General features: G+C 42.4%; 1 long non-coding RNA gene across 1 annotated transcript in view; it reads right to left on the bottom strand.

The window, feature by feature from the left end:
• Positions 1-22,815, bottom strand: part of LOC122678124 — a 60,262-nt gene that overhangs the window by 19,154 nt on the left and 18,293 nt on the right. Inside the window, exon 2 of the long non-coding RNA XR_006336001.1 lies at positions 5,387-5,447. This is a non-coding gene — a long non-coding RNA (uncharacterized LOC122678124). The remainder of the gene's footprint in view (positions 1-5,386; positions 5,448-22,815) is intronic.

Raw genomic sequence — 22,815 nt, 5'->3', positions numbered from 1 at the left:
ACCTCCCGTCCCCGATGAAGCGACAAGACAGCCAAGTGTGCACCCACCTGGTCCTGGTCTAGGGGCTGCTTAGAAGGAGGGAAGAAGCAGAAGTCAGGGTTGGCTCAACCCAAAGACTCATGCTTTCCCTTTCTCCCTTCCCAGATCGAATTAAGACTCAGATCGAAGCCCCACCCATGGAGCTACCTGTCCCTAAGCCCCCAGCAAGACTTGCCTTTACCTCTACACTTATTCTGCAAATTCATGTGATTCCCTTGAATTTGCTTGGTGCCATGCCCTCCAAATTGTTGTTGTTGTCGTTGTTGAGTTTCTAAGTTGTGTCCGACTCTTTGCGACCCCATGAACTGAAGCATGCAATCTCTCCCTGAGTTTGCTCAAACTCATGTCCATTGCATCAGTGATGCCTTCCAACCATCTCATCCTCTGTCACTTCCTTCTCCTCCTGCCCTCAATCTTTCCCAGGATCAGGGTCTTTTCCGATGAGTTGTCTCTTTACATCAGGTGGCCAAAGTATTGGAGCTTCAGCATCCATTCTTCCAATGAACATTCAAACAGGATTCCTAGTTTATGTCCTCCCCTCTGTGTGAACTTGAGCTTCCTACTTGTTCTGACCTCGAGAACAGAGGCTGCCTGTTATTCCCCATGGAGACAGCACATAGGGTGGTGCCTTTTACACAAAGTAGGGGCTCATTAAATGCTCATTTTTGCATTCCGTTTAAATCCCAGCCCACCAATCATTCCTACTCTATTATCCTGATTGTGAGGGGTGGCCGTGGGCAACTTGTTCAACTTCTCTAACCCTCAGTTTCTTCATCTGTAAATGGCATTCATTATACTGCTTACATCATAGAGGGATGTGGCGAGAATAAAGTGAATACCAACCATAATAATACATTCTAGAATAATTTTACACTTACAGAGAAGTTACAAAAATAGTACAGAGAGTTACCATAAACCCCTCACCCAGTTTCTCCTAAAGTTATCTCACATTACAGTTGTCTCACAGTATATTCATCAGAACTAAGAAACCAACATTAGTTAGGTTAGTTCAGTTGCTCACTTGTGTCCGACTCTTTGCAGCCCCATGGACTGCAGCACGCCAGGCTTCCCTGTCCATCACCAACTCCCGGAGTTTGCTCAAACTCATGTCCATCGAGTCAGTGATGCCATCCAATTATCTCATCATCTGTCGTTCCCATCTCCTCCTGCCTTCAATCTTTCCCAGTATCAGGGTCTTTTCCAGTGAGTCAGTTCTTCACATCAAGTGGCCAATGTATTAGAGCTTCAGCTTCAGCATCAGTCCTTCCAATGAATATTCAGGACCGATTTCCTAAAGGACGGACTGGTTGGATCTCCCTGCAGTCCAAGGGACTCTCAAGAGTCTTCTCCAATGCAAAAGCATCAATTCTTTGGCATTCAGCTTTCTTTATAATCCAACTCTCACATCCATACATGACTACTGGAAAAACCATAGCTTTGACTAGATGGACCTTTGTTGGCAAAGTAGTGTCTCTGCTTTTTAATATGCTGTCTAGATTGGTCATAGCTTTTCTTCCAAGGAGCAAGTGTCTTTTAATTTCATGGCTGCAGTCACCATCTGCAGTGATTTTGGAGCCCAGGAAAATAAAGTCTCTTGCTGTTTCCATTGTTTTTCCACCTATTTGCCATGAAGTGATGGGACCAGATGCCACGATCTTAGTTTTCTGAATGTTGAGTTTTAAGCCAACTTTTTCATTCTCCTCTTCCAAGAAACCAACATTGGAATACTGCTATTAACTAAACTTCAGACCTTATTTGGATTCCCCAGAGTCCTTTTTCTGTTCCAGAATCCAATGAAGGACACCACATTTACATTTAGGATATTCTTTAAAACAACAATGTATCTAACATTTATTGGGCATTTCTATATGTCATGAATTGCTCTGCATGTTTCTAATTAAACACTAGATGTATCAACTCATTTAATTGTCAACATAACCATTGTGATGTGGATATTATTATTATTTATATCCTCATTAGATAGGGAAGTTGGGGCTTAACTAGCTCAAAATTATGAAGTAAGACCAGAAGTCAAACCAGCTCTGTGTGACTATAGATTGTTTTCCCCAAACCCCTGATCAATACTAGCTCTCAAGAATTTAAACTACCAGGAAAGCCTTGGCAAAAGAAATATGAATTGCAGATTTGCACAGTAGTTCTTCCCCTAAGAGACCCTGGATCTTTATACAGACACATACACATACACACAAATGGGCCCAGCATCTACTCTGACTGGCCCTGAGGATTCCACAGGGAACAGACAGAATCAAGACTCTCAGGGAGCTTATAGTCTAGTTTGGCAGAAACACAGGTAAGCAAGTGATTTCTAGCCAGAGTGGTAAGTGAAGTAAGCACGGGGTTCCAAGGGACCCAGGGGAAGGGCACCTCTCACAGTAAGTAGCAGGGAGTCTTGAAAGTCTTCCCCTAAGGACAAGACATCTAAGCTGAGACTTGGCTGAGTGCAAACTGGCAAAGAATATATGTGTGGGCAAGGGGGACATTCTAAGTAATAAGAACTGTGTGTGCAAACACCCAGAAGTGGGAAATGACCTGGCACGTCATTGTAGCTAGAATATAGAGTAGAAGAGGGGAGGAAGACAGGAGAGATCACATGAGAGGGAGATGCAAGGCCAGGCTCCAAAGTCTTTATGCCACCATTTGTTACCCAGGGTTATGGTAGGTTCTGCTGCGGTAGCAGATAAAACCCAGAGTTTGCTTAGCTTAGCACAACAAAGACCCTTCTCCTGTAAAGTCTGATAAGGGAAGGGCAGCCCTCCTCTACCCTTCAGCTCCAGCATCTAGAACACAGGCCTGGAGTCCACAGCACAGCATCTCTTCAGAGAAGAGATGTAACAGGCACGTAGCTCTTAACTGCCCAAGCCTGGAATGACTGATAATTTTCAACTCACATTTCTCATGGCCCAAACCTCATGACAAGCAAATACAGTCTGTGTGCCAGGAACACAAAATCCAGTGGTAGACAAAGTTTTGTGTCTAGCTCACCACAATAAGGAATTTGAATTGTCCCCTGGAGACCACTCAAGAGTTTTGTCCACTCAAGAGTTTTTAGCGTGAGACTCACATAGTCTAATTTGTGTTTTAGAAAGCTCACTCTGGCTATAAGGTGAAAGAGCCCAGAGGGACATATAAGAACACACAGTCTAGCATACTGCAGAACTCCAGGTGAGACCCAAGGGTGATGAAGCAAGGGCTGTGACACTAGAAACAGAGAGAAGTAGATGAATCCCAGTTACATCAGAGACGGAGTTGACAGAGTTCTGTGAATGACAGGACAGGGAAGATAGGGAAAGAATGGATAGGCAGAGGATTCCAAGAGGGTGGGAGGAGTTAAGGAGGGTGCCCAAACTTCTGATCTAGACAGCCCGGGGGCTGGTAGCACAAGTCAGTGAGACAGAAAGAACCATGGTGGTGAGCTGGATGTAAAAACTGGCCAAGCAATAAGATATGGGGGTGGGACAGGGCACGTGTGAAGGCATGGTCGGGTGGAGGGAGGGAGATCAAAGGTGAAGTCCTTATGCTCTTCAGTGGAAAGTCAATAGTGCTTAAAACTGGAAAACAAAATAGAAGCCATCTAAGTGTAATCTTTAGAGATATCAAAAAAATCAGTCAAAAGAATTACAAGTGTCTGGGGAGGGGAGAGTATGGGAGAAAGCATGGAAGATGGCTGTTTTTCATAAATTTTGTAGAACTACAACTGTAAATAAACTATGTGCCTCTATATTTGATTAAAATGGTTGATTTTTTTTTTTACTACTAGCTCATCTAGAGTGTTGCTATCTCAAGAGGCTCTTTAGCCCCCTTTTCTGTCCACGTGGGTATCCATGTGATTTAAAAGGGCAACGTGCCTGCAAAGGGGATGTCCCTACTCCATGCCAGATTTCTCCATTCACAATGTGCTCCTGAGACTGAGTCCCAGAAAAATCAGAGAGGGCTTTCTACAGGAGGCCATGGTTAGCCTAGATTCTTAAAAGTCATAGAATTTCATGGAGGAAGGGGCATTTCAGATGAATGGTAAGGGTGAAAGCATGGAGGTCTGACAAAGAGAGATGTGTTCAGGGAATGATTTTAGTTCTTTTTGGCAGGCTGGACGACACTGAAGTAACTCCAGGATGGGCTTCCCTGCTGGCTTAGATGGTAAAGAATCTGCCTGCAATGCAGGAGACCTGGGTTCAATCCCGGTTGGGAAGATCCCCTGGAGAAGGGAATGGCAACCCACTTCAGTATCCCTGCGTGGGAAATCCCATGGACAAAGGAGCCTGGCGGACTACAGTCCATGGGGTCACAAAGAGTTGGACGCGACTGAGTAACTAAGCATGCTAGTATGGAAACAGAAGATCAGGTAGCTAATGAAATTTGTGCACTGTTTCGCAAAATCAGGCCCACAGACCACCTGTAACAGGGACCTAAGGATCCTTCGGTGCTTCTAAACCCTCAGGAGGGGTGAGGCAGTAATCTATATTTTATAATTTTATATATATATATAATTTTATAATCTACACTATAATATGTTCTCTCGGTAAATCCTATGCATCCTAAAATTTGAGAAACATCTGTCAAGCACAAGGAAATAAAGTCCCGAACGGGAAGGAGAAAATGGTCACTAAACCCAGAACCTCATAGACTGCAAGGGCCTCTTGGATCTCAAACGGGTCTCAGTCATCATGTCAGGGTTAGTGGCACTATGGGCTACAAAGAAATGCAGATGCTGGGGGGGTGGGGTGGGGCAACACTCCACAGCTCCTGCCCACCACCTACTGCCATTCCTGCTTCACTAAAAGGGGTCCTTGTAGTGACACGTTGGGAGAAGTACTAACCCAGTCTCAGCTTTTCCGTTGCGTGTGTGATCTTAAGAAGTTACTTACCAAAAAAAAAAAGCTGCTTCTTTGCTTGGGTCTCAGTTCCCCCAAATGTAAAATGAGGTGATTAGACTAGATTACCTCAAAGACCATCTCAAATATAAATGTGAAAAAACTATAGGTAATATCCAGAATATTCAAGGATCTCCTGCAAATCAAAAAGAAAAATAGCAAGAACCCCAATAAAAATACTGGCTGAGAATATGAATGGGCAACTTATAAAGGGAGGGAAAGAAAGCTAACTAGCATACAAAGAAGTGCTCACATTCATTAGTAATCAAAGAAATGCAAAGTAAAACAATAGATGTTACTTTACACTTGTTAGATTGGTAAAAAAAAAAAAAAAAAATTGAAAGCTGGATCTTGTCACATGTTGGCACGGATGTGTACTGCTGAAGGAAGTAGAGATGGGTAGAGTCAGCCAGGAGTGCAATCCGGCACCACTTAAGTCAAATTGAGTGTGTGCTTACCCTACCACCCAACAGGTCCACTCAGTCCTGGGTAGATCTCCCGCAGAAATGATTATGCAGCCTATAATAGAACACACATGAAGACATCTGTTGCAGTGTTATGTGTAGCAGCACAGAGTTGGAAGAGTGACTGGGTAAAATGTATAGAGTGCTATAGAATGGTTATAGGCAACTAACTAGACGTACATATAGCAACATGAGTGGATCTCAAAAACACAATGCTGAGTGAACAAAGGGGGAAAGATAATGAGTATTTTTTATGATTCTCAAAAATCCTGAAATCCTCTAGTAAAATCTAAAGTCCTTACACCGTCCTACAAAGCCCCACATGATCTGCCACCCTGCCTCCATCTCTCTGTTTTTCTCACTGACATCATCTTCTACCACCGTCCCACTACTCACTCTGCCCCAGCCTCACTGGCTGCCTGCTATAAATATATGCCAGGCACTGAGGCTGCAACAGAGCATTTGCACTGGCTGTTCTTCTGCCTGGAATTACAAGCCTTCAGAATCCCCCATAGACACACACACACACACGCACACACACACAGACATGGTCCCCCATGCCCAACCCTATTTTTACCTTAGATAATAATGAAATGTAATGATAACTAAATTTTATAGTCATCTTAAAGGTAGTAAATACTGTCACCCCACCCCTATATTTACCACTAGAACGTGAGTTCTGTGAAGGCAGGATTGAGTTCTGTGAAGGCAGGAATTCTTGCCTGTGTTTTTTTTTCCCCTGGTGTTTCTTAAGACCTAGAACAAAGCCTATCATAAAAGAGGCACTTCTAAACTTTTCTTGAATAAGAAAATGAAAGGTGAGTGGGAATGAGGGTGTGTGCATGCTAAGTAACTTCATTCACGTCCAACTCTGCAACTGTAGCCTGTCAGGCTCCTCTGTCCATGGGATTTTCAGGTAAGAATACTGGAGTGGGTTGCCATGCTATCCTCCAAGGAATCTTCCCAACCCAGGGATTGAACCTGAGTCTCTTATGTCTTCTGCATTGGCAGGAAGGTTCTTTACCACTAGCACCACTGGGAAGCCTGAGACTGAGGGTAAAAAGTATATTTAATTTAAAAAAACAAAAAGGAGAAGGGCCGAGAACAGGAAAATGATGACGAGGTTCAATTTATTGACAGATGTAATTTAACCTGTGTGCCTGAGATTTACAAAGGGGGATAACTGTGGATCAGTGTCTCATCACCCTCCCAGCGCCCACCCACTCCAACCCAGACCATCTGTTGGAGTTCCTCTTCCTGCCAGGTCTTTGCAGAATGAACAGACCAAAGCCAGGCTGTGGGAAGAACCCTCGGCTTCATCTACAAGAGCTGCTGTCTCTGAGATTTCAAGACCACAACCGGGCTGAGGGCATGTTCTGGCAACAGTGTTCATGACTCCACCCAGCACCTTACACTTCCTCAAACTCAGACTCCACCTGAGCAGGGGAGGTCTGGACACAGAGCAGCATCTAATAACCAACTCACAAAGCCTTTCCACAACCTTGAAAGAAATTACTGTCCCATTGGATGAATAAGAAAACTAACATTGAAAAAGGTTAGCACTTGGTCCAAAAGGCCAACAAAAAGTCTACAAATAATAAATGCTGAAGAGGGTGTGGAGAAAAAGGAACCCTCTTACACTGTTGGTGGGAATGTCAATTGGTGCAGCCACTGTGGAGAACAGTGTGGAGGCTCCTTAAAAATTAAAAATAGAGCTGCTGTGTGATCCAGCAATGCCACTCCTGGGCATGTTCCCAGAGGAAACTATAATTCGAAAAGATGCACGCACCACGGTGTTCACAGCCATGTTTTACAACAGCCAAAACATGGAAGCAACCCAAATGTCCATTGAAAGAAATGGATAAAGAAGATGTAGTACATATAGACAATGGAATGCTTGATATTGTTGTTCAGTCACTCAGTTGTCTCCAGCTGTTTGCAACCCATGGACGGTAGGTAATCAGGACCCAGCTCTCTCCTCTGACCTCCACTGCCGCCCGGAGTTTGCTCAGACTCATGTCCATTGAGTCGGTGATGCTATCTAACCTCCTTATCATCTGTCGCCCCCTTGTCCTTCTGCCTCAGTCTTTCCCAGCATCAGTGTCTTTTCCAGTGAGTCAGCTCTTCGCCGCAGGTGGCCAAAGTATTGGAGCTTCAGTTTCAGCATCAGTCCTTCCAATGAATATTCAGGGTTGATTTCCTTAAGATTGACTGGTTTGATCTCCTTGCAGTCCAAGGGACTCTCAAGAGTCTTCTCCCAGGACCACAATTTGAAAACATCAATTCTTTGGTGCTCAGCCTTCTTTATGGTCCGACTCTCACATCCCTGCATGACTGCTGGAAAAAACTCTCACATCCATGCATGACTATTGTATAGCTTTGACTATACAGATCTTTGTCAGCAAAGTGATGTCTTTGCTTTTTAATATGCTGTCTCAGTAAAAAAAAAAAGAATGAAATAATGCCATTTGTATCAACATGGATATACCTAGAGGTTATCATACTAAGTGAAGTAAGCCAGATAAAGACATATGATGTGATATCACTTATATGAAGAATCTGAAAAAAAAAAAGATACAAATGAACTTTTATACAAAATAGAAATATGCTCACAGACTTAGAAAATAAACTGGTGGTTACCAAAGGGGAAAGGTGAGGGGGCCAGGGATAAATTAGGAGTCTGGGATTAACACATATCTACCACTCTATATGGGGCTTCCCCGGTGGCTCAGTGGTAAAGAATTTCCCTGTAGTGCAGGAGACACAGGTTTGATCCCTGAGTTGAGAAGATCCCCTGGAGGAGGGCACAGCAATTCTCTCCTGCATATTTGCCTGGAGAACCCCATGGACAGAGGAGCCCGGTGGGTACAGTCCATAAGGGTGCAAAGAGTTGGACATGACCAAAGCGACTGAGCATGCATGCATATAAAACAGATATCCAACAAAGACCTACTGTATAGCACAAGGAACTATACTCAGTATTTTGTAATAACCTATAAGGGAAAAGAATCTGAAAAAGCATACATATACATATACATGTTATATATACATACACACATAACTAAATCACTGTGCTATATACCTGAAACTACACGACACTGTAAATCAACTATACTGCAATTTAAAAAAAAAGAGTTAATGGCAAAAATTTAATTAATTAAACCAAATTTAAAATGCTAGCATGGTCCTGTGGTCCTATTTCACTGGCTAACCCTGACAGCACTGGCGTCTCAGCTGGCCTGTCTTCCTGATGCCAAGCTTTGTGTTCTGTCTACCAACTTAGTGTCCTCCTCTGTGCAAAGAAGACTCCTATGTTAGGGAAATTAACAAAATTCATTTTTCCAGTTTGATTTTTCATGATTTTACTGTCAACTCCTCCCTGTTGCTAACCACTCTTCATCTCTAGGATTCAAATTCAAAACCTGTGGATTGGATACAGGCCCAAAGCTAATGTTAGAAAATAGGGCCAAATGGATCATCTATTACTACTAAGACTTTAAAAGGATTATCCATTCCTTGCAAGCAGCCAGATGGTAGATATGGTATACAGGCCATCAGCTCTAGCAATAATAGTTCTGATACTTCTGAGGGGTAAGGAAGGAACCACCGAGAATATGGGACAATCTGAAAACAATGCTAAGTGCAGTTAGATTAAGAAAGGGTGCAGGCTGATTGGTTTCTTAACCAGGCCAATTATTCAGGACAAGAGATCAATGTCTAAGAACAATACAGTCTGATACATGACTTGGGGTCTTTTTGGCCTCCATGGACTCATTTAAGTGACACTGAGCTCATTCCCAAAGAGAAGAGTGGATAAAAACGGGTTTAATCCTTTGATCTGGTCTCCCTCAGAAGTCGTCCATGGCTTACAGTTCTTTATCTCCAGTGAACTTAGCACCATACAATGCACACGGCATGCCTGTGTGCATCCTCAGTCCCTTCCGTCGTGTCTGACTCTGCAACCCTAAGGACTGTAGCCCACCAGGCTCCTCCGTCCCGGGGTTCCCCAGGCGAGAACACTGGAGTGGGTTGCCGTCTCCTCCTCCAGGGGATCTCCCTGACCAGGGCCCAGGCACACGGCAGGAGCTCCATAAAGCCCTGAGAAGTGGGCTCACTGAAGCTCACACTGCAGCGACTTTACACTGAAGCACTGAAACGCTGCAAGTCTCCCACCAAGAAGCCCCTTGGGATTACCAGTTTCCAGGAAAAATCTATGTAGGCAGATCTTGCCAGTCCCTCAACCTCACCCAGCAAACAAGTAAAAAGAAATTCACCATAATGATCCCTACATAGAGGGATATTTCTTCATGAGCTACATGAACCTTGAACCCATTATAATCCCTGTCACTCTCATTTTCCCTCAAGTTAAAATGGGCATAAAGTTCCATTTGTGGCTCTAAAACTTAGAGATTGATTACATAAAGGACCTAAAATCCCAAATCACAAACACAGAAACAGCAGTAGAAGAGATATCAGAGCTCTTGTCCACATCCTTTATTTTTATTAATGAAGAAATTGAAGCCTAAAGAGATGAAAGGACTAATTTAAGGTCATATTCCTGGTGGTTCCTCCCTTACCTTTCAGAAGTACTATTGGCATCAAGTAACATTAGTCCCATTTGATGGTGTCAAGTCCCATCTGAAAGTTCCCATACATGGGTGCTAAGGTGGTTCATTCTGTCCCTGACATTCCCATTTTTCTAAGGCCTCCACTGTGCCAGGGAAAAAAATGAATGGGTTGTCCAAAAGAATTCCAGAAGCAGAGAATTTTGGTTTCTCTTTGGAACAGTTTTATTTAAGCTCAGAAGAACTTTTTAAACCATTGTTTGGAGAATAAAATAAAACTATGCCTCAGACCTTGAATCCCAGACAGAGAGTCACATTAGCAAACAATAACATAAGATGCCTCCTACACGCATTAAAATATGAGTAAATGTTTTTATATCATAAAAGAGAAAACAACTCTCAGCCTGGAGAGGCTGGGGAGTGCTTCAGCAATGACAGGCCATCTCAGCTGGGATTTCAAGGACAGGGGTCAGGGCCAGAACATTGCATACAGAGAGAAGCATGTACAAAGTCCTCAAGGAAGGTGACGGCATGACACGTTCAAGGTTGTGGAAGTGGAGAGCGCTGTAGTGTTCAGTACAGACAGAGGAGAGTGATGCTGAATGAAACGGGAGAGACAGGAAAAGCCAGATCACACAGGCCCCCGAGGGCCATGGACGGGACTGGGGGCTTTATCCTTAAAGACATAGCAAGTCCTTTAAGAGTTTTAAGTGAAAGAGAGAAACGGTCAAGTTCAAGTTTTTTTAAATGACTCTGGCTGTAGTTGTAGTGCTAAAAACAAATTACTAATAGAAGGGGAAGGAAACAATACAGGAAGACAGTTGGGTCTATTGCCAGAGTCCAGGTGACAGAAGATCGTGGTTTGGTGGGGACAGGGATGGGGTAAGGGGGAGATGTGGGGTAAGGGAGGAAAGTGGCTAATCAGAGAGGCCCTTAAGAGGTGAAGGCTAGGGAACTTGCAAATGGATTGGATAAGCAAGGGAGGGAAAAGACAGTAGCAAGGACGCATTCTAGGGTTCCATGTATACACATGGCTAGATGGTCTGCTCCTAGAGGGTAAGATAGACTCACAAGGGTTGGGCTCTGTTACATTGAGATTTATATGTCATTATAATAGGGATGTCATGTGGGCAGCAGGCGATATGGGTCTGAGGCCCCAAGGCATCTGAGCTGGAAATGTTGAAAAAAGATTACTCAGAGAATAATCAACTAAAGCCTTGGTTCTGTATAAGATCACCCAGAGAAAAGAGCATAGAAGGAGAAGAGAATGGAGTCTAAGAAAGGCAACATTTGAACAAGTAAAGAAGGGTGGATCTGCAAGTGGCTGAAAAGAATGAGGTAAGAAGAAAATTTGGAAAATATTTTCTGACAAATTATCTTTTATCAGCTCTGCTCTTAAAAAGAAAAACTGTAAAAGCAGGCAAACTGCCACAGCCAAAAGGAAAGATAAAAACAAAGAAGCTCCAAGATTCCATTTATATAGTTATTATTCCTTGGATTACCAAGAATTGCTTCCATCAAAATTCTTACTTGCTAAGGTAGCTTTTTATTCTTTTACAAAGCCCATACCATGCTTCCTTTTAGGTAAAGTATACTTCCTCATCAGTTGATTTGGGGTTTGGCCATATGACAATGGATGTGAGCAGATGTGATATAAATGTCTAAGCAGAAACCTTAAATACACTTGTATCACTTGGCTCCAGCTTTTTAAAATTCCTTCCCCCTGCCATGAGAAGAGCATGCTTCCTCAACAGGATCCTGAAATGAAAAGATACAATGAGCAGAACCTCCAATGTAAACCAGTGCAGCCCAGCAAAGCAACAGTTAATTCAGCCCTCAGGGGACATGAGCAAGAAATAATGTGTGTGATTTTTAACCACAGAGATTTGCATGCTATTTGTTACTGCAGCAAAATCTGACTAATATACTTGCTCACAGTGAGATTTCTTCAAAACTAAATCTGGTTATTTCCTACCATAGAAGGAAGCAAACGTACTCTGTCTAAAACATACACCTGGCACTAATAAGCTATTTAGAGACATTCTCTCATTTTACTCCTTGAGACGATTATTTGCATCATTTTCTACGAACAAACCGAGACTCAGATAAGTCGATTACATTTCTCAGGACCACAAAACCAGCAGATAGTATAAACGCAACAAAATTCATTTAACTGATTCCAAAACCTATGCACTTTCCTATTAAAGGCTTTGCTAGAAATCAAATGTAGATCTCCTACTTGGGAAACAAGAAAAAAACTGGTGAACCATCAGCTCAGAGTCAACTTTAGACTGCATTCATATACACGGGTAGTTGTGGTGCTGTTGAATGAGTCCAGAGTAAGCATCAGGGGGACATTTGCCACTCTGGATCTGAAATAAAACATTGCCACTGCCTCCACCTTTCTCTCACCAGATCTGAGATATCACTTGGCCACAGCCCCCACCTTTCTCTCACCAGATCTGAAATAAAACATTGCCACAGCGTCCACCTTTCTCTCACCAGATCTGAAATAAAACATTGCCACTGCCTCCACCTTTCTCTCACCAGATCTGAGATATCACTTGGCCACAGCCTCCACCTTTCTCTCACCAGATCTGAAATAAAATATTGCCACAGCCTCCACCTTTCTTTCACCAGCTCTCATCTTTCTCAATCACAGTTGAGAAAATCAAAGCTGTAAGGTGGAATTTAGCACTCATCAGGTTGCACTGAAAATTGGAAATAAAAGTTGCCTTTTATCTCCATCTCTACAGCCATGTAAAACAGGTGACTTTTGTAATATCTCCCTGTCATCAACCCTTATGAATTCATCTTGGTTTTCTCATCTAATCCTTGCTGAATCTCAAGGCAGAATTAAATCTTTAACATGTTAAGTAAGATAAGCAAGATATAGTAATCACTTATCAGTATCCATTTTTCCATTGAAGAGTTACGTGCCTCACCCAGGATTCATCGTTGCCTTGTAGATCCCCTGATGAGACTTGGTGGGGGCAGACGGGGTGGTACATGTAGAGGGAAGGCAGAGGGTTTGAAGTCAGGCAAGCCTGGGTTTAAGTTTCAGGGTTTACATCCTGCTCTACCTCTTCCTAACTTGTAACCTTGGGAACTTGACTTTATGGCCCTGAACATCAGTCTCCTAGGTGCAAGGTGTGGATGAAAATACTAATTCAGTAAGTTGTCTGAACAGAGAAAGACAAATGCCAATTGATATCACTTAAATGTGGAATCTAAAAAAGAATACCCGAAACTAGTGAGTACAACAAAGAAGCAGCAGACTCACAGACACAGAGGACAGAGCCGTGCTTAGCAGTGGGGGGGCCAGGATAGGGACGGGAGGATGCGAGGCACAGGCTACTGGGTGTCAGGCAGGCTCGAGGATCTGTTGTGCAAAATGGGGGAAACAGCCAGTTTTTAAAAAAAAAAAAAAAACTTTAAATGGAAAATAACCTTTTAAATTGTATAAAAACTTGTAGTTTTTTAAATAAAGTTTTTAAGTTGTTTGAGGGTCAAATGAGGTGGAATGTTCCCTTCTTCCCTGTGGTTCGCTGGTCTCTGCCTTGAACTGCAAACAGACTCAGTGGCCGGGATGGGAACCCTTTAAAAGCACACACACAGGGCTGAATAACCATCATCATCATCACAGGCACCAACGAGGTCAAGCACCAAATAGTGAACACCCACTAACTCCAACATCTTTCCAAGTCCTTTCCACACATTGTCTCTAATCCTCACAACCTTGAAGCAAAATAAATTATATTATACTCATTTTAGAGAGCAATAAACCAAGAGGTTAAAATTAGGGTTGGTCCTCCTGATCTCCAGGCTGGTTTCTTTCCCACTTATCACCCTCCTGCTCTTGGCTGCTAAGCTATGCATCTCTCTCCACTGTTTTCCATGAGACCTTTGGGGAGAAAAAAATACGAACAAATTTCCCTAGCAGGAACGCTGTCAAAAAGTATTGATTGTAAGACTTGCACACTAAAAGCTGTAAATTATTACTGAGAGAAATTAAAGATCTAAATAAGTGAGACATTCTGTATTCATGGATTAGAAAACTTAATATTGTTCAATTGGCAGTTGTCTTCCAAATTGATCAATAAGTTCCACAACACACACACACACAGAAATCCCAACAGGCTTTTTGCAGAAATTGACCAGCTAATATTTACACAGAAATACAAAGAGCCCAGCATAGCCAAAACAACTTGGAAAAAAGAAGAACACAGTTGGAAGGCTTACACTTTCTAATCGCAAATTTTATCATTAAGCTACTATAATCAAGGCAGTGTGGTACTGACCATAAAGATAAACATAAACAGATGGAATGAAACTGAAACTCCAGAAATAACCCCTTATATTTATGGTCAATTGATTTTCAACAGACGCACCAAGGCAATTCAAAGGGGAAAAAGTAACTTCTTTAAAATGGTAATGGAATAATTGGACACTTTCATACTAAAAGATTAGCTTAGAATCCTACTCACACCATACCTAAAAATTAACTCAAAATTAATCAAATGACAAATGATTTAACTCAAATCAAAATTAATCAAACAAGAGCTAAAACTATAAAAGTTTTAGAAGAAAATCTAAAATCTCCTAAAATCTAGGAGAAACACTTCATGATTTTGAGTATGCAAAAATTTCTTAGATAAGACACCAAAAGCACAATACAAAAAAAATGATAAAGTGAATTTTAGCAAAATTAAACACCTTTGAGCTTCACACCATCAAGAAAGTAAGAAGACAAGCTACAGAATCAGAGAAAATGTTTATAAATCATATTTCCAATCAGGAACTTATATCTAGAATATATAAAGAACTCTTACAACTAAATAATAAGTGAAATAAACCAACTTAAAAATGGGCAAAATATTTGAAGAGACATGTAGCCAAAGAAGATATATGAATGACAAATAAGTACTTGAAAAGATGCTCAACGTCTTTAATCATTCAGTTCAATTCAGTGGCTCAGTCATGTCCCGACTCTTTGCGACCCCATGAATTGCAGCATGCCAGGCCTCCCTATCCATCACAAACTCCCGGAGTTTACTCAAACTCATGTCCATCGAGTCGGTGATGCCATCCAGCCGTCTCATCCTCTGTCGTCCCCTTCTCCTCCTGCCCCCAATCCCTCCCAGCATCAGGGTCTTTTCCAATGAGTCAGCTCTTCTCATCAGGTGGCCAAAGTATTGGAGTTTCAGCTTCAGCATCAGTCCTTCCAATGAACACCAAACCGATCTCCTTTAGGATGGACTGATTGGATCTCCTTGCAGTCCAAGGGACTCTCAAGAGTCTTCTCCAACACCACAGTTCAAAAGCATCAATTTTTCGGCACTCAGCTTTCCTCACAGTCCAACTCTCACATCCATACATGACCACTGGAAAAACCATAGCCTTGACTAGATGGACCTTTGTTGGCAAAGTAATGTCTCTGCTTTTTAATATGTTGTCTAGGTTGGTCATAACTTTCCTTCTGAGGAGTAAGTGTCTTTTAATTTCATGGCTGAAATCACCATCTGCAGTGATTTTGGAGCCCCCAAAAATAAAGTCTGACACTGTTTCCACTGTTTCCCCATCTATTTCCCATGAAGTGATGGGACCAGATGCCATGATCTTAGTTTTGTGAATGTTGAGCTTTAAGCCAACTTTTTTGCTCTCCTCTTTCACTTTCATCAAGAGGCTTTTTTAGCTCCTCTTCACTTTCTGCCATAAGGGTGGTGTCATCTGCATATCTGAGGTTATTGATATTTCTCCCAGCAATCTCAATTCCAACTTGTGCTTCTTCCAGCCCAGTGTTTCTCATGATGTACTCTGCATATAAGTTAAATAAGCAGGGTGACAATATACAGCCTTGACGTACTCTTTTTCCTATTTGGAACCAGTCTGTTGTTTCATGTCCAGTTCTAACTGTAGCTTCCTGACCTGCATACATGTTTCTCAAGAGGCAGGTCAAGTGGTCTGGTATTCCCATCTCTTTCAGAATTTTCCACATTAGGTAAATGCAAACTAAACCATAACGAGATACCACAGCACACTAAAATCAAAAACACTGATAACAACAAGCAGTAGTAAAGATGAGGAGAAACTGTAACCTTCATGAATTTTGGGTGGAAATAGAAAATGGTACAGCCACTTTGGAACACAGTTTGCAGTTTCTTAAAGAGCTAAATGTAAATTTGCCATGTAATCTCTGAAGTCCACTCCAAGCTGTTTACCCAAGAGCAATGACAACATGTCCACACAAAATGGACTAATGATCATAGTAGCATTAGTTATAATAGAAAGCGGAAACAATCCAAATGGCCATCAGTAGATGAATGGATAAATAAAATGTGGCACATCCATACAATGTAATACTATTTAGCAATAAAAAAGGAACAAATGATACATGCTACAACATGGATGAAGCTCAGAAATATTTGCTAAGTGAAAAAAGAAAGACACAAAAGAACTACACATTGGAGACTCCGTTTACATGAAATGTCCAGAAAAGGCAAAACTACAGAGATGGATGCAGATTTGTGGTTCCCTGCTTCTGAAATAGGTGTAGAAGCTGACTGTAAACAGGCACAAAAGATCTTTTAGGGGTAATAAAAATACTCTAAAGCTGAATTGTGGGAATGTTGCATAGCCCTGTAAATTTACTAAAACTCATTGAACAGATGAACTTTATGTTATGTAAATTATACTTCAAGAAATCTGGGGTTTTTTAAGTCTTAATTGCTTCCTCTGCAAAATACCTCAGACAAGATGAAGGAGGAAGCCTGGGGGAGTCTGCTCCCTGGCCTTGCTCCTTTCTGTTCTCTGGGAAAGACACCTGAGCCCCTCTGCCTCAGGGCTAAGAATTGCTTCCCCAGAAGCTCAGAGCAGCTGTGCCCAGCTCCTCTACCTCAGTAACTGCCCCAATTCAGGCCTCTGGCAGCAAAGCTCACCTTGCAGCAATACTGTAAGAGTTATAAATACTTTAGGTCCTCAGGGAGCCCTGTCAGTTCTCTACTATGGCATCAGTGACCTAGGGCAAGGAAAATTCTATTTCTAGGCATACTGTCTGGGAGCAGCCTCAAGATAATAAACTGTCTCTTTCAGGGCCTGGTTTGGACCCTTAAGACACGTGTTCTCTTAAAAGCTAATTCCTACAAGCCAATTGCAGCCCACTCCAGAAAAACAGGATGAATGCATGAAATTTAAATTAATGCCCATTTACCAAATGAGGGGCTGTGGAGGGCTCCCAGGCGGGGCTAGTGGTAAAATATCTGCCTGCCAGTGCAGGAGACTTCAGAGAGCTGGGTTCGATCCCTGGATCCAGAAGATCCCTGGAGGACAGCATGGCAACCCAAGCCAGAATTCCTGCCTGGAGAATCCCGTGGACAGAGGAGTTTGGCAGGCTCCGGTCCATAGGGTTGCAGAGTCGAACACGACTAAAGCAAGTTAGCACACACACACGGGGTTGTGGCCCTGGTTTTAGAGCCATGTAACCTTCTCAACCTGGGCTGCATAATAAAACCATAAAGCACCTGGTAAGCTTTTCAAATGTATTAGTGGAGAAGAAAGTTCTTAAATGTATTATAACTTCCAATTAAAATGTATTTTGTTTTATCAAAGTAATATGAATTGGTAACAGAATAAACTCATAAAATCTCAAAAGAAAGAACCCCACCTGGTAAGCTTTTTAAAAATACTATACCTAAAAAAAAAAAAATACTATACCTGTGTGCCCCTCAAAGAGATTTGTACTTAACTGGCCAAGAATATGACCTGAACATCAGTATTTTTAAAGCTCTCCACTGATTCTGCTGTGCATCCAGGGCTGAGAGTCACCAGCTTCAGAAGGAGATGGGCGGCAAAACAAGGTCTTCCAGTGGTTACTCATTCAAACCTTAAAATGCATTTCTCTCTGAATAAGCACCTCTTCACATGTACTAAGAGCAGCAACTGGACGGAGCCAGCTGAGTAATGGACCCCAGGATGCTGTCACTTGGGGTATAGATGCTGCCACTTCATCTCTGTTTATCCCAAATGAGTTCATGTTGAGTGTATTGATCTATACATCCTTAACCATGACACTTGAAAAAAGGGTAATGCTACTAATGTAACTGGTGGAGAGAGGCTAAAAGAAAAAGACAGTCTTTATTATCAGTATTCAAGGACTTTTCTTGACACCAGGGACCAAGAATAAAGCCAATTAGGACCTAGTGCAATACTAACAGAACATTAAATATTAAAGGCAATCAAGCATTCACCTCAGACATGAGTGATCATGAGAATTTAGGACAGAGTTCCCTGCTGGTTTGAGTAGACGAAAAAAAAAAGCTTTGTGGATGAAGAAGAGCTCCAGCTGGTCTTGGGAGATGGACAGAATTTGAATTGGGGAAGTGAAAAAAAAGTAAAAATAATTACCAATAACAATAATTGCAACAGCATTTATCATAAATCAGTACTCTCATTCATGCGTCATTTTATATAAACCTCACAACTACCTAATGGTTCTCATTTTACAGGTGAGGAAATGGGGGATTAGAGGTTAAAACATTTTCCCAAGCTCAGTCAGCAAGCAGGATTTGAACCCATGCAACTTAACTTCAGAATCCAGGTGCCTGGGCCAAGGCAAGGAGACAGAAAGAAACCCCACCTTATGTGATATTATGCAAGGAATCCACTAAGCTGAGAAGAGAAAACAACTTAACCACAATGAGTCCAGGTCACCCACACAGCCCTCGCATCCAATGAACAAAAAGAGGGAAACCCAGATACTAAGCCAGCCACAATGAGGAGAATTGAACGAAAAGCAAACAAAAGCAGGAGGTTCAAGAGGGAGGGGACATATGTATACCTATGGCTGATTCATGTTTGACAGAAAACAACAAAATTCTGTAAAGCAATTATCCTTCAATTAAAAAATATATTTTTTAAAATGGGATTTCCTTTCTTTAGGAGCCCAAGATGAGAAAAGCATCTGAATAGGTGAGCATGACTGGGGAAGCACAGGTCTGGAGATTTCTAAGGGGTGATGTTTCACCAGAGGCTGGAAGAAATGCTGAGAACTGAAATTGGAAAGGAATCGCTAAGCATTAGTCTACGTTCTACCCATCTAGGACCCTGCAGGATCATGTGAAAGGCAGAAGAGTAGAGAGGCATAGACTAGGAGGAAAAAGAACACATAGACAACATGAAAAGTTTAAGCAAATGGCTGAGCATGCCTACCTGGACTGAATTAAAGTTTTCAAAATGCCTAATTGTAATCAGAAGGTAATAGGTACCCAGTATGTTTTAATTAGGGGAAGATACTCATGTAAGCCTCAGTGAAAGGGACACAAAGTACCCAATCCCTGCCTGCAAGGAATGCATAATCTTGTTGGAGAGTCGAGGAATAGTACTTATGTATAATCTCGTCAAATCATCTGAACCCAGTCAACAGAAACCTCAAAAGAAAGAAAAGAAAAAACAAGGAAAGAGAAGGAAGAAAAGAAAGAAGGGGGAAGGAAGAAGAACAGAGGTGTTCACATAGGAAATTCACTTAGGGTGATGGTCATCAAAGTGTGAATTGCATCCCATCTGTGTCAGAATCACCCAAGGTGCTTCACAAGGAGACAGACCCTCACAAGTGGGATCTGAGAATCAGAAACATCACAGGTCTCCCAGAGGAACCTTCATTTCAGTTCAGTTCAGTCGCTCAGTCGTGTCTGACTCTTTGCAACCCTGTGAATTGCAGCACACCAGGCCTCCCTGTCCATCACCAACTCCCAGAGTTTGCTCAAACTCATGCCCATCGAGTCAGTGATGCCATCCAGCCATCTCATCCTCTCTCGTCCCCTTCTCCTCCTGCCCCCAATCCCTCCCAGCATCAGGGTCTTTTCCAACGAGTCAACTCTTCGCATGAGGTGGCCAAAGTACTGGAGTTTCAGCTTCAGCATCAGTCCTTCCAATGAACACCCAGGACCGATCTCCTTTAGGATGGACTGGTTGGATCTCTTTGCAGTCCAAGGGACTCTCAAGAGTCTTCTCCAACACCACAGTTCAAAAGCATCAATTTTTCGGCACTCAGCTTTCTTCACAGTCCAACTCTCACATCCAAACATGACCACTGGAAAAACCATAGCCTTGACCAGACAGACCTTTGTTGGCAAAGTAATGTCTCTGCTTTTTAATATGCTATCTAGGTTGGTCATAACTTTCCTTCCAAGGAGTAAGGAACCTTACATACTCTGAAATCTGAGAGCCACTGGTCTGGGCTTCGCCTCTGATAGGTCCACACACTCAGCCCCCTGCACCCGCGGCTCCATCTCCAGCTACCAAAGCACACAGAACAATCTCTTGTTCAGAATGGTGGTCCTGAGATGAGATGAAGTCCTGAGTCATCAGATAGAGATGAAAGTATATTCAGAGTAGAGTATGGACTTTGGAGGCATATTCCATTTCAAATCCCAGTTCACTTCTTCCTAGCCTTCCAGATTTTAGGCAAATTACTTAAACCCACTGACCTTCAGGTTCCTCATCTGTAAAATCCTCACAAGATTGTTGGGAGGGATAATTGCAGAACTCACATATTTCTCTTGGCTGCCTTTTACCTGCTGACTTTTAAGATAGGACATCCTAGAAGGATTCTTCAAACGCTAACCTTAGTTAGATATCAAAAATTGAATGCCTGTCCTGGCCAAAACTAAGTTGGGGGGGTGGTGGGTGGGGAGACATTACTCTTAAGTGTTTCATCTGTTTCAGGTTACTCATTCCTCAGGACATTCTCCTGACATTCATGGTCACCAAAACCTTCACATATAAAACTTCTCTCTGAGATACACACACACACCCATACCCACCTATACTCTATTCTTGCATATTCATACTTTTCCTTCAACATCCTTCTGAAACATCACCTCTACATTAAAACCTCCCAAAATCCCCCACCCCTGCCCTAGGCCTGCTCACAGAATCCAAACTCTACAAGTATGATCTCATCCCATTATGATGACTAATCTTCTGTTCTCTTTCTTTTTTAGGTTCTCAAAGAAGAAATACTATCAATCTTTAAAACTCTTAACACTTAATATCAGGCTTACGTGCATGCTCACTCACTTCAGTCGGGTCCAACTCCTTGCAACCCTATGGACTGTAGCCCACCAGGCTCCTCTGTCCATGGGGGATTCTCCAGGCAAGAATACTGGAGTGGGTTGCCATGCCCTCCTCCAGGGGATCTTCCCGACCCAGGGATTGAACCTGAGTCTCCTGCATTTCAGGTGGATTTTTACCCATCGATCTACCAGGGAAGCCCCAATATCATGCCTAGTATGTGGCAAGTACTCTGTAATTTGAGTTATTATATTCTATATGTAAAATATGAAATTATAAAATTGATTTTTTAGAGTGCTACAACTTACTCATCCTGTTGTTTTTAAAAACCAGGGATTAGCAGGAGGAATCACACTAGTTTAACTCGATATTTTTTAATCTGAATCAGAATTACTCAGCTTGATCCTTAACCCTGTTCATTAGATTTGGTTCTAAATTTAAAATCTACTCTCCTATAAGGAAGATTTGCCACCACTGAGGGTTTAAGGAAACCGTCTCTGACACTGAAGGCAATTCAAGTCAGTGACGCAAACACTGGCACTAAGCCAGGCAGTGGTAACTGGACAAAAGGACACCCTAGCACCACAGCACCCCTGATGGGAGTGGCCAAGGTGCTGCCCTCCTGGCTGACTGACAGGCTCTTCTCCAGACCATCCCTTGCATGCTGCATGCTGCGTCACTTAGTCATATCCGACTCTGTGTGACCCCAGGGACTGTAGCCCACCAGGCTCCTCTGTCCGAGGGGATTCTCCAGGCAAAGATACTGGAGTGGGTTGCCATGCCCTCCTCCAAGGATCGAAACTGCGTCTCTTATGTCTCCTGCATTGGCAGGCAGACTCTTTACCACTAGTGCCACCTGGGAAGCCAAGACCATCCCTTAGTGTCTGTCCTTCTATCATGGTTCTAATACAAAGTGCAAGAGCCACATTGTATACAGGGACACTATCCAACCTTACCCTCACCCAAAATGCCTCCTTTATGAATCACTCTCCATGCCCTTTCCCTGCCATTTCCCATGCCTGAGTTGGTTTTTTTCATTTCAAGCCACTGGTGGTCACTTCAAAATGCTACTCAAATAATAGCTACCATGTATCGAGTGGCTCCATGTGCCAGGCACCCTCTTAGAGATTTTATATACCATCTATCATTTTAAATTTTAACAACCCTATAATGCAGGTACTATAAGTCTTCTCATTGTACCCAAGTATTAATAACTTAATAAGTGAAGAGGCCAGATGTGACTCTAAAGTCCATGTTCTTAGACATAGAGGCACACACCTTCATAAGCTCATTTCCTTAATTCTCTGTAGATGAAGTATTATTGTTCCCATTTTACAGATGAAGAAACCAAGGCTCAGATACAAGACTTCTCAGACAGATTCCAAATTACCTAAGCCACTCCAGTCACTAGTGTCTCTTTAGGTCTATACTGGCAGCTGTCTTAACAGCATGGACAAAATTACAGCCAACCAGGAGGAGGATAGACCTGAGAGATGGAAATAGATGGGCCTGGGAGGCACAACCAAGCCTTGCTAACAAACCTATGGTCTTTCTTGTCACATAAGGCGTTAAATTCCAACTTGAATTAGATTGACTTGGCTTTTTAACTGTTGTTTGCAACCCAAAGAGTCTTATCTGATACAAAAATGAACCCCACAAGGTAAGACCGTGAAGTATGGTGGGTAATTTTTATAAACTTACAGGTAAAATTGATTCATTAAATGAGGGCAGTTACTTTTAAAGTAGTCATCTTAAATGAAATATAGTTGCAACCAAAGGGTGGGGGTA

This window comes from Cervus elaphus, chromosome 20 (assembly GCF_910594005.1).
Source record: "Cervus elaphus chromosome 20, mCerEla1.1, whole genome shotgun sequence".
NCBI lineage: Eukaryota > Metazoa > Chordata > Mammalia > Artiodactyla > Cervidae > Cervus > Cervus elaphus.
The sequence above is the reverse complement of the archived record's forward strand: the minus strand, read 5'-3'. Positions and strand labels throughout refer to the sequence as shown.